Genomic DNA, 10,409 nt, shown 5'->3' with positions numbered 1-10,409 from the left:
ACCTGTGTTCCCAGCTACTTGGGAGGCTGAGGCAGGAGAATCACTTGAACCTGGGAGGCGGAGGTTGCAAATGGTTGCAACTCACCAACCAGTAAGATCCCTTCCTGCATCCTGAGGAACTACCTGTAGGAGCTTCTGACGGGGACCAGAGGCAGCCCGTACACAGGGCCTGGGGATCTCTATGTGTGTGTGTGTCCCCGGGCAGCCCTGGGTTTGGTGAGAGGGAGGATTCTGATCTCACTCAGCCCTACTCACCCCGACCCTCTTGGGAAGTGGGTACCAAGTCCTGATCCCATCCGGGTTGGTGCAGGATGGTAGGATCCCTGTCGCCTGCAGCCGAGCCCTGTGGAAGGCCACTGAAACAGCTCCTCCGTTCACAGGACCCTCATCCAAAAATCCTCACATATTTCAACATAGCCACACCCCAAACATGGACCCCTTAGGCACCGGGCCCTGTGTGGCCACCCAGGCTGCACACCCACGAAGCCAGCTCTGCTGCTGGGGGACAGCAAAGAGAGGAACAGGCAGGCCGAAGGGTGTCCAGGGCACAGTGACGTCACCAGGAGCCACTGAGTCATCAGGAGGGCTGCCTGGTCTGATCTGAGCGGGGTGGAAACTTCCAAGAGCAGACACAGGGAGAGTCCATGAGGCTGCCACATTGTTTATCATTTCTTCTCATCTCTCCTCTCCTAACCAGATTCATTTCAGGAGTGACTCTAGGCAGAAAAACAACCCCCTCAAGGTTACCAATTTAAAGACAGACAGCTGTGATTTCAGCTGTGCGTTCAGCTGTGATTTCAGTCAGTTATGAAAATTAGAGCCAGGTGTGGTGGCTCCCACCTGTAATCTCAGCACTTTGGGAAGTTGAGGCAAGAGGATTGCTTGGGTCCAGGAGTTCGAGACCAGCCTGGGCAACATAATGAGCTCCCCCTGGTCTTTAGAAAAAATGTAAACATTTGCCAAGTGTGACGGTGCACACCTGTAGTCCCAGCTACTTAGGAGGCTGAGGTGGGAGGCTCGCCTGAGCCCAAGAGGTCAAGGCTGCAGTGAGCCATGATCGCACACTGCACTTCAGCCTGGGCAGCAGAGCAAGACCCTGTCTCAGGAAAAAAAAAAAGGAAAAGAAAATTAGACTGAGACATGCTTTGTTTTGCAATGATGCAGCATCAAGGGTCCTGGCAGGGGAGAGGTGGCACCAGCCTGCACCACTGCTGCAGAAATACTCGGGAGTACACAAAGCACTTCTCGACTGGAGTCCAGAGGCCTTCATATGTGGTAGTTTACTCTGATGTTTTCAGTTCCAACAGAGGAGGAAGAGGCTGGTCCACAGTGGCCTCAGGTAATTCTCCGCCTTGGGGGATGATGAACACAATGAGGGGCACTTGGGATGAAGAGTGAGAGTCCATTTCTCCTTCTTGTCTTCCTCCTCCCCCCTTCCCCTCCTCCTCCCACTCCTCCCCGCTCCCTTCTCCACATGGGAGGTGTATCATTGAGTTTCAACCCAGCGCAGTGGCTCACACCTGTAATCCCAGCACTTTGGAAGGCCAGGCCAGGCGGATCACTTGAGGCCACGAGTTCGAGACCAGCCTTGGCAACATGCTGAAACCCTGTCTCTACTACTAACAAAGCTACAAAAATTAGTCAGGCATGGTGGGGTGTGATTGTAATCCCGGCTACTTGGGAGGCTGAGGCAGGAGAATCACTTGAATCCAGGAGGTGAAGATTGCAGTGAGCCTAGATCATGCCACTCTACTCCAGCCTGGGTGACGGAGACTCTGTCTCAAAAAAATATTATCACTTGAGGTCAGGAATTCAAGATCTACTAAAAGTACAAAACATTAGCTGGGTGTGGTGGCGCATGTCTGCAATCCCAGCTACTTAGGAGGCTGAGGCATGAGAATCACTTGAATCTGGGAGGCAGAGGTTGCAGTGAGCCGAGACTGCACCACTGCACTCCAGCGAAACTCTATCTCAAACATACATACATATAGCAAGCTCTCAATGGGGCCAGTGAGCTGTGAGCATGTTTCCTCTGCACGCTAAGCTCTTGATGACTCACATACCATCACGAAGTTGGGGTCATCTTGACCATGGAAGGGCAGGCATCCCTTCCCTGAACTGTACCTGAACTGTACCTGACAGTGTATCAGGTGCTACTAGGAGAGGAATGGAAGCTGGGCAGCAAAACCCCCTGATTACTAGTCCTGAGCATCCCTGGAAGCATCCTGCCAAATGCAAGGCACAGGGTAAGTGCTGAATTAATACTTGGCATTTTGCCTGGAACCCCACCCCACCCACCAATTTTAACCACGGATCCTGAGGAGTGCTAAGAAGAGTACCAAAGGTCATTTCCGTTTTTTTTTTTTTTTAATGTATCACAGCTACTACAATTTGTATTTTGTATGTTGCAAGCATACGTTTGGAAAACAGAAAATAATTTGGTTTTAAATATTCCAGGAAATTACAATCTAATTGCATCAGCTCCCAACTGTGCCTCAGTTTCTAGCCTGGAAAATGGAGTTGTATTACAATTAACTCTTTCTGACATGTGACCAGTGTTCCTTTTTTTGTTTGTTTGTTCTTTTTGAGACAGAGTTTTGCTCTCATCGCCCAGGGTGGGGTGCAATGGCACTATCTCGGCTCACTGCAACCTCCGCCTCCTGGATTCAAACGATTCTCCTGCCTCAGCCTCCCAAGTAGCTGGGATTACAGGCGCCCGCCACCACACCCAGCTAATTTTTGTATTTTTAGTAGAGGCGGGGTTTCACCATGTTGGCCAGGCTGGTCTTGAACTCCTTACCTCAGGTGATCTGCCTACCTCGACCTCCCAAAGTGCTGGGATGACAGGCGTGAGCCACCGTGCCCAGCTCTATTTGGTTTTAAAGCTGTCTAGGGTTCCCTCAGCCCAGACAGCCACATTAGGGAGTCACATAACCTGCAGCACAGCTGTCAAAGGGGCCCTTAGTTATTCACCCATCCCAGAGGCACCGTTTGAAAAGAGTGTCTTCTTTAAGGGCATTGGCTGCCTAGATGTGTTCAAATATAAATGTGTGCGTGTATACTTAGTTTTTAATAGACTTTTATTTTGGAATAATTTTAGATTTACGGAAAAGCTGCAAAGAGTAGTACAGAGAGTTCCCTCAATTTCTTCGCCCAGTTCCCTCTAACGTTCGCATCTTACACAGCCGTGGCACATTTGTCAAAACGAAGAAATTAACACTGGTATTACTTTTAACTAAAGGCTTTTTTGGATTTTACCAGCTTTTCCACTCATGCCTTTTTTTTTGTTCCAAAATCCAACCCAGGATATCACACTGCATTTAATCAAATGTAAATATGTATGCTTTAACTTTTTTATTTTAAAATAATCATAGATTTACAGGAAATCGCAACAACAACAAAGGCCAGAGATTCTGTGTACCCTTCCCCCAGTTTCGTTCAGTGGTAACTCCTTGTATGACTACACAATATCAAAACTATGAAACAGATATTGGCACAATCCATAGATGGTATTAAATATACATGCATATATATATTTTAAGCCAAAAATATTTTTAAATCTCGCTTTGCCTCACAGCCAAGAAGATCAAATACTTTCCCCAAAAACATAGAATTTGTATCTAATTCCACTTGCTTCCAAACTCAAGTCCAACCATGAAATTATTCATCCCTCTCTCTACCCTCCAACGACAGGCAAGCATCTACCCATCCATTCCCCAAAGCAGGAGTGCACTCTGCCACAGGCCTGGACCGTCCGCCTCCTGGACCTTGAACTCCCTACATCAATGGCCTCTGTGTGTGTATGTGTAAGTAGCCCCTCTCTGTCCCAGTCCATCCTAAAATCACTCCCTTGGAGCCACCACTGCCCCTCTCATCTTCTAGAATTTCTAGAAAGATAAACAGCCACATATGTATCCAAGTACCTTTCTTCTGCTGTTAGCTCTAAAGACAGCTGAATATATCCTAGCTAGGATGTACTCTAAGGAATGCAGAAGTAGGCCGAGTGCAGTGTCTCATTCCTGTAATACCAGTGCTTTGGGAGGCCGAGGAGGGCGGATCACCCGAGGTCAGGAGTTGGAGACCAGCCTGGTCAACATGGCAAAACCCCGTCTCTACTAAAAATACAAAAATTAGCCAGGCATGGTAGTGGGCGTCTGTAATCCCAGCTACTCGGGAGGCTGAGGCAGGAGAATCGTTTGAACCCTTGAGACAGAGGTTGCAGCGAGCTGAGATAGTACCACTGGCCATATAAAAAAAAAAAGAATGCAGAAGTTAATCAAATGACCACAAAGACATTACTTTGTTTGTTTGTTTTTTTTGTTTTGTTTTTTTCTTGAGACAGGGTCTGGCTCTGTCGCCTAGGCTGGAGTTCAGTGGCGCAATCTCAGCTCACTTCAGTCTGTGCCTCCTGGGCTCAAGCCATCCCCCGACCTCATCCTCCTGAGTAGCTGGAACTACAGTTGCCTGCCACTATGCCTGGCTAATTTTTGTATTTTTTGTAGAGATATTGGCCAGGCTGGTCTGAAACTCCCGAGCTCAAGGGATCCACCCACCTCGGCCTCCCAAAGTGCTGGGATTACAGGCAAGCACCACCATGCCCAGCCCACACATCATTTTTATCTGAAGCAACAACTGTCTGCTGTTTCTGTTTCCTTACTAATTATCCAGGAACTTTTACAGGTGAACACTGAGAAGGACAATTTTTATTGTTTTTATGTCAGCATAACTAAAAGCAAAGCTGGATAGGAAGAGTTTACTTGAAAATGATTTCACCTGAACTCAAATGAATAGGCTGGCTACTGCACAAAGCAACAGAGGGGTCCTTTTAATTTAAAAGCTCAGGACTCTGAATCAATTGCTGGTTGGGAGAAGGCAGAGACATTCTTTACTTCTGCCTAAAACTGGAGAAAATGGTGTAGACTTCTGCTCTGAAGCGGTCCTCAGTGCTGCTTCGGTCAGAACTCCCGAGAGCCATGAGTGCTGGCCTGTCGCTGCGGCTGGCATTCCAAGCATTTCATTGGCTCCACTTCAGCCCACGCCTGGCTCCACGGGGCTGGGCAGCTGAGGGGAGTTTGTGGCCGAGTGGGCATGGGGCACGGCCCATGCAATGTGCGTTACAAAGGGGCTCTCTCTGAAGCAAGTCCTCTGCACTCCAGTCTATTTGAGGAAAAAAAGAACAATTCCCGTTTGCTGAAGCATCTAGCTGCCTGTTTCCTCTCCAGAGGGAGGGAGGGCTGGCTTAACTGGGGGATGGCCTTCTCAGCCGGACTGTGTCAAGACCAAGGTTAGGCTCCAAATCCCAGAAAACCTCTCTGCGGGGCCTCTGACTTTCAGAGTGGTGAGAATGGAAGCAGGCTCCCTTCCCCTCCAGCGCTAGGGAGCCCCGCAATCGGTGAGGCAGAAAGATGGGCCCAGGCAGGGGGGCGGGAGCAGGGGAGGTGCCCAGGGCAGTGGCTGGAAGGGGAATGGGAGAAGAAGCAGAGGCTGGGGGTGGGGGTCACAGCAGGTGCTATCCCTGGCCTGTGTGAAAGGTACTAGAAGACCCCATCCTTGGTGCCACATGGACCCCAGAGGCTTGTCTTAGTCCATGGGGTCTGAGGTATAAGCCACTGACATTTGGCGTCACCTCTTAAGTTTGGATGAATTTTGGAAAGCGCTAGACTGGAGAACAGTGGGAAAAATCAGTAGAACGAGATCTGGAGCACTCACTGCTCAATGTCACTGTCAGAGAGTACAACGACACCAATGGGAGGAGGGCGAGGACCAGAGGCTGATTGCGTGAGCTGTGTCGGAGTGCAGGACCCACTAACGGGTTCCTTCAGGCTTTCTGGAGGCCACGGCTGTGCCTTGTGGTCCAAGACCTGGGGAAGCCACCGCTGTGTCTTCCCTCTCCATCCTCCGGTGACTTGGGTCCAATTCCTGTTGCCATGGCAATCAGTCCAGCTGGCCTCACAGTAAACTGGCCTCAAAGTTGGCATCTGTAGGTGAAGCCAGTGGGACTTCAAGACTGAGCTGTCTTGGAGAAACTTTTCTTATCAGCCGCTGGATCAGAGAACGTCACCAGCGTCTCACTGACGTCAACATCCTGGGCCTGGCTCTAGCTGAAAAGGAAAATTCTCCCCAAGGCAGACACATCTCCTGAAGCCCACACAGGCACTTTCTATGATTGCACTGGAAATCTGTCCTCTGGGGACAGGAAGCACGTACACTCATGATCAAGTCACAATGTGGAGCAGGCTCCAGGACACCATGTTCATCTCTAAGAACAGGAGCCAGTGGCTGGGCGCAGATTCTTGAGCCAGATTGATTGGGTTCAAAACCTGGTGCCTTTTTATTAAGTGCATGCTTAGTTACATTTTCTGTTTGTACTTCTGTTTCCTTCTCTGCAAGACGGGGCTAATCACAGACACTTGTTCATGATGTAATACACTTAGAATGCTTAGGACAGGCCTTCCTGCATAGTAAGTGCTCTGCAAACACTGGCTACTATTCTCCCTACGTGCAAACTTCTCCCAGCCAAAAGCCGCCCACACCAAGCCCCTGTGCCTTTTTCCTTCCGCACCCACGAGCAGGCTGCTCCCAGGGCCCTGGAGCTCACTTTCCCAGCCGCCCTCACCACCCACCGTGGCGCAGAAGAGCTTCCGAAGTCCTGGCGTCTCCCACTGGTCTGGGCATCTCTCGCCTCATCTTCCCTCTCAGGCCCCACAATGTGTAGCACTTCTAGGGCAGTATACTTGCTGATTGCTTCCTTACTATTGCTCACAACAACCAGCTAAGACACTGCCAAAGAAACACTCACAGCTGGCCGGTCCACGGCATCCGGAGGGGACTCGGGGGACAGGCCTGTCCTGCCTCTCCCCAGCACCTGTTGATAAGAAGGAAATGTGGGGAGGAAAGAAAGGATGCAGGAGGCTGAGGCGGGAGGATCACTTCAGGCCGGGAGTTCAAGACCAGCCTAGGCAACACAGCAAGACTCCATCTCTACAAAAAAAAATTAAAAAATTAGCCAGGCAAGGTGGTATGCGTGCCTGTAGTCCTAGCTACTGGAGAGGCCAGGGCAGGAGGACTGCTTGAGCCCAGGAGTTGAGGCTGCAGGGAGCCATGATTGCACCAGTCTGGGTGACAGGATGAGACCCCGTCTCTAAAAATAAAAATTGGGTGGTGGCTCACACCTGTAATCCCAGCAACTTTAGAGGCCAAGGCGGGAGGATCACTTGAGGCCAGAAGTTCAAAACCAGCCTGGTCAACACAGCCAGACCCCACCTTCAGCAACTGTCTCTACAAAATGAAAATAAAAATAATGAAAAAGAGGGGATGGAGGACAAGGCTGAGACTAGTAACAGATCCCAAAGGGGCTAGTTGACAAGGAGAAAAAAAAGTCAGCCCTTCCCTGGAAGAGAGAAAATTTGAAAAGGACAGTGGCTAAAAAGTCAGCACGTCTGTGTGAAAGGGAAGCAATGAAGTAGCGCCAGCTCCTCCCCCGTCCCGGGCACCGGTTAGGGAGAGGATCTGCCAGAGAATCAGAACCAGAAGGAGATATAGATTAAGTTTATTTCAAGGAATCGGCTTACGTGATTGTGGGGGCTGGCTCGGCACGTCTGAAATCCAGAGGGCAGGCCAGCAGGCCGGAAGCTCCCCGGAGGCGCTGACACTGCAGTCCTCAGGCAGGATTTCTTCTTCTTCAGGGAAACCTCAGTTCTGCTCTTGAGGCCTTTCGACCGATTGCATGAGGCCCACCCACCTCGCAGAGGAGAACGTTTTACTTACAGCCTGTGATCGTCAGTGCTGACCGCATCTACAACGCAGCTCACAGCAGCACCCAGGTGAGCGTTTGGTCGAAACATGGGTATCAGAGCCTGGCTGAATTGACAAGGAAATTACCCATCACAGGTGTAAGATCTAGTGCTTTAAGATCTAGTGACTTCTTGTTATTTTGTTGTTGTTTTTATAGAGATGGGGTCTTGCCATGTTGCCCAGGATGGTCTCAAACTCCTGGGCTCAAGTGATCCCTCCGCCTCAGCCTCCCAAAGTGCTGGGGTTATAGGCATGAGCCACCACAGCAGGCCAAGTTCTAGTGACTATGGATACGGACCGCCATGGAACAGTTCCTCTTCCATGTGGGTGTGGGGGCATGAGGGCTGTTTTCAGGAGGATCAAAGTCACCTCTACCCCAGCATGGCAAGTCCCAGAAACTTGAGTTCCAGGTAAGGTAGTGCAGAAAAAAGACTCATGAGCCAGTGCTCTCTCTCTGTGCAAGGGGAAAGAGCCCCTCTGAGGCCTCCACACACATTCAGCAGGACACAGGACACAGAGGTCAGCCTGTTGTGGCCACTGTGAAATGTCCCGTTGGAGTTGACAGGAGCCGGCTCTGACCTCAGTCCTCCTCCTCCAAACAGGTGACCCTGTAATGCTCTGTTTAAAAAGCAAGCCAGCTGGACTGTGTTATCTTTTAGTGTGGGAAAAATGCTCTTAGGCTGGGTGTGGTGGCTCACACCTATAATCCCAGCACTTTGGGAGGCTGAGGTGGGTGGATTACTTGAGGTCAGGAGTTCAAGATCAACCTGGTCAACACTGGTGAAACCCCAATTCTACTAAAAAAAAAAAAAAATACAAAAATTAGCTAGGCATGGTGGCACGTGCCTGTAGTCCCAGCTACCTGGGAGGCTGAGGCAGGAGAGTTGCTTGAACCTGGGAGGCAGAGGTTGCAGATCATACCAGTGCACTCCAGCCTAGGCAACAAAGCAAGACTGTCAGACTTTAACCCAAAGGTAAGTTCCAGCAGGGCATGCCCGTCAGCTAGAGTGGCAGGTCTCAGCTTCGCTGTGGAAGCGTCGGCTGGAGAGCTTTTGGTAAAACGCTCACACCTAGAAGTTCAGACTTAGCAGCTCTGGGATGGGGCCAAAGGTACAGTTGCTGTGTCCCCAAGTCAGCACAGAGACAAGCAAAACCTCAAAGTTTCCTCCCTCCCTCAACTCCCAGCCAAGACTGGACGGGGCGGGGGACCCCGGAATCTTGAAAACTGATAGCCACGTGGAAATAGTGACCACAGCACATTTGAACTTTGTGAGCACAGCAGACGTGTGTGCAATGGGCTGGCCCATCTAGAGATGGGGTGGGGGAGGCGGGGAAGTGGCCTCGTGGTGGCTCCTGGCTTCAACCCCAGCACTACCCCCAGAGGGAGGGCAAAGGTCATTGGGGACGGTGGGAGGGCCGTGTGTTTTCACGGGTGGGCACGGCAGGGGTCTCAGGCAAACACGAACACAGTGAAGCGCAACTGCCAACTCCTCCAGCCAGCCCGCTCTCAGGCTCGGAAACGGTCCCATAGGAAAAGATGGTTCAGAAGAGAGAGAAAGATCCCGGGACATCCGAACCAAACCACACGCACCTTCCACTGCTCAGCAGCCCCTGCCCCAGACTTCCAAACAGAATTCCATTTTCTGAATCCAGGCAGCCACCTGGGTGAAGGCATCTGCCCATGAAGGCTGCTGCCCCAGGCACCAGGAGGTCAGGAAGGGGCCCTTCCTCTTCCTCCTGAGTCAGGACCCTCAGATGGAGAAGAAAATCCTCCCAGTCAGAAAGAGGAGGCTCTGACTTCAGGGACAATCTTTCCAGTCAGAGAGAGAAGGCCTGGACTTCAGGGACAATTTTTTCCAGTTAGAGGAGGTGGTGGTGGTGGCACATGCCTGTAGTCCCAGCTACTCAAGAAGCCAGGGTGGGAGGATCACTTGAGCTCAGGAGTTGAGGCTGCAGCGAGCCACTGCGCTCTAACTTGGGTGACAGAGCAAGACCCTGTCTCTAAAAACAAAAATAAAAAATTGGGTGGTGGCTCACACACGTAATCCCAACACTTTGGGAGCCCAAGGCGGGAGAGTCACTTGGGGACAGTCTTTCCAGTCAGAGAGAAGAGGCCTGGACTCTGAGAACAGTCTTTTCAGTCAGAGAGAGGAGGTCTGGACTCTGAGGATAGTCTTTTCAGTCAGAGAGAAGAGGCCTGGACTCTGAGGACAATCTTTTCAGTCAGAGACAGGAGGTCTGGACTCCCAGGACAATCTTTCCAGTGAGAGACAGGAGGTCTGGACTCCAATGACAACCTTTCCAGTCAGAGAGAGGAGGTGCAGACTCTGAGGACAGTCTTTCCAGTCAGACAGAAGATGCCTGGACTCTGAGGACAATCTTTCCAGTCAGAGAGAGGAGGCCTGGACTCTCAGGACGGTCTTTCCAGTCAGAGCGAGGAGGTGGTCCAGACTCTGAGGACAGTCTTTCCAGTGAGACAGAGACGTTTGGACTCTCAGGACAATCTTTCCAGTGAGAGACAGGAGGTCTGGACTCTGAGGACAGTCTTTCCAGTCAGAGAGGAGGTCCGGACTCTGAGGACAGTCTTTCTAGTCAGAGAGAGGAGGCCTGGACTC

General features: G+C 50.9%; 1 long non-coding RNA gene across 1 annotated transcript in view; it reads right to left on the bottom strand.

Moving 5' to 3' along the window:
• Positions 1-3,066: 3,066 nt before the first annotated feature.
• Positions 3,067-10,409, bottom strand: part of LOC113219762 — a 33,826-nt gene continuing 26,483 nt past the window's right edge. The window contains exon 2 of the long non-coding RNA XR_003306750.1: positions 3,067-6,865. This is a non-coding gene — a long non-coding RNA (uncharacterized LOC113219762). The remainder of the gene's footprint in view (positions 6,866-10,409) is intronic.

Source organism: Piliocolobus tephrosceles, chromosome 1, assembly GCF_002776525.5.
Source record: "Piliocolobus tephrosceles isolate RC106 chromosome 1, ASM277652v3, whole genome shotgun sequence".
Lineage (NCBI taxonomy): Eukaryota > Metazoa > Chordata > Mammalia > Primates > Cercopithecidae > Piliocolobus > Piliocolobus tephrosceles.
The sequence above is the reverse complement of the archived record's forward strand: the minus strand, read 5'-3'. Positions and strand labels throughout refer to the sequence as shown.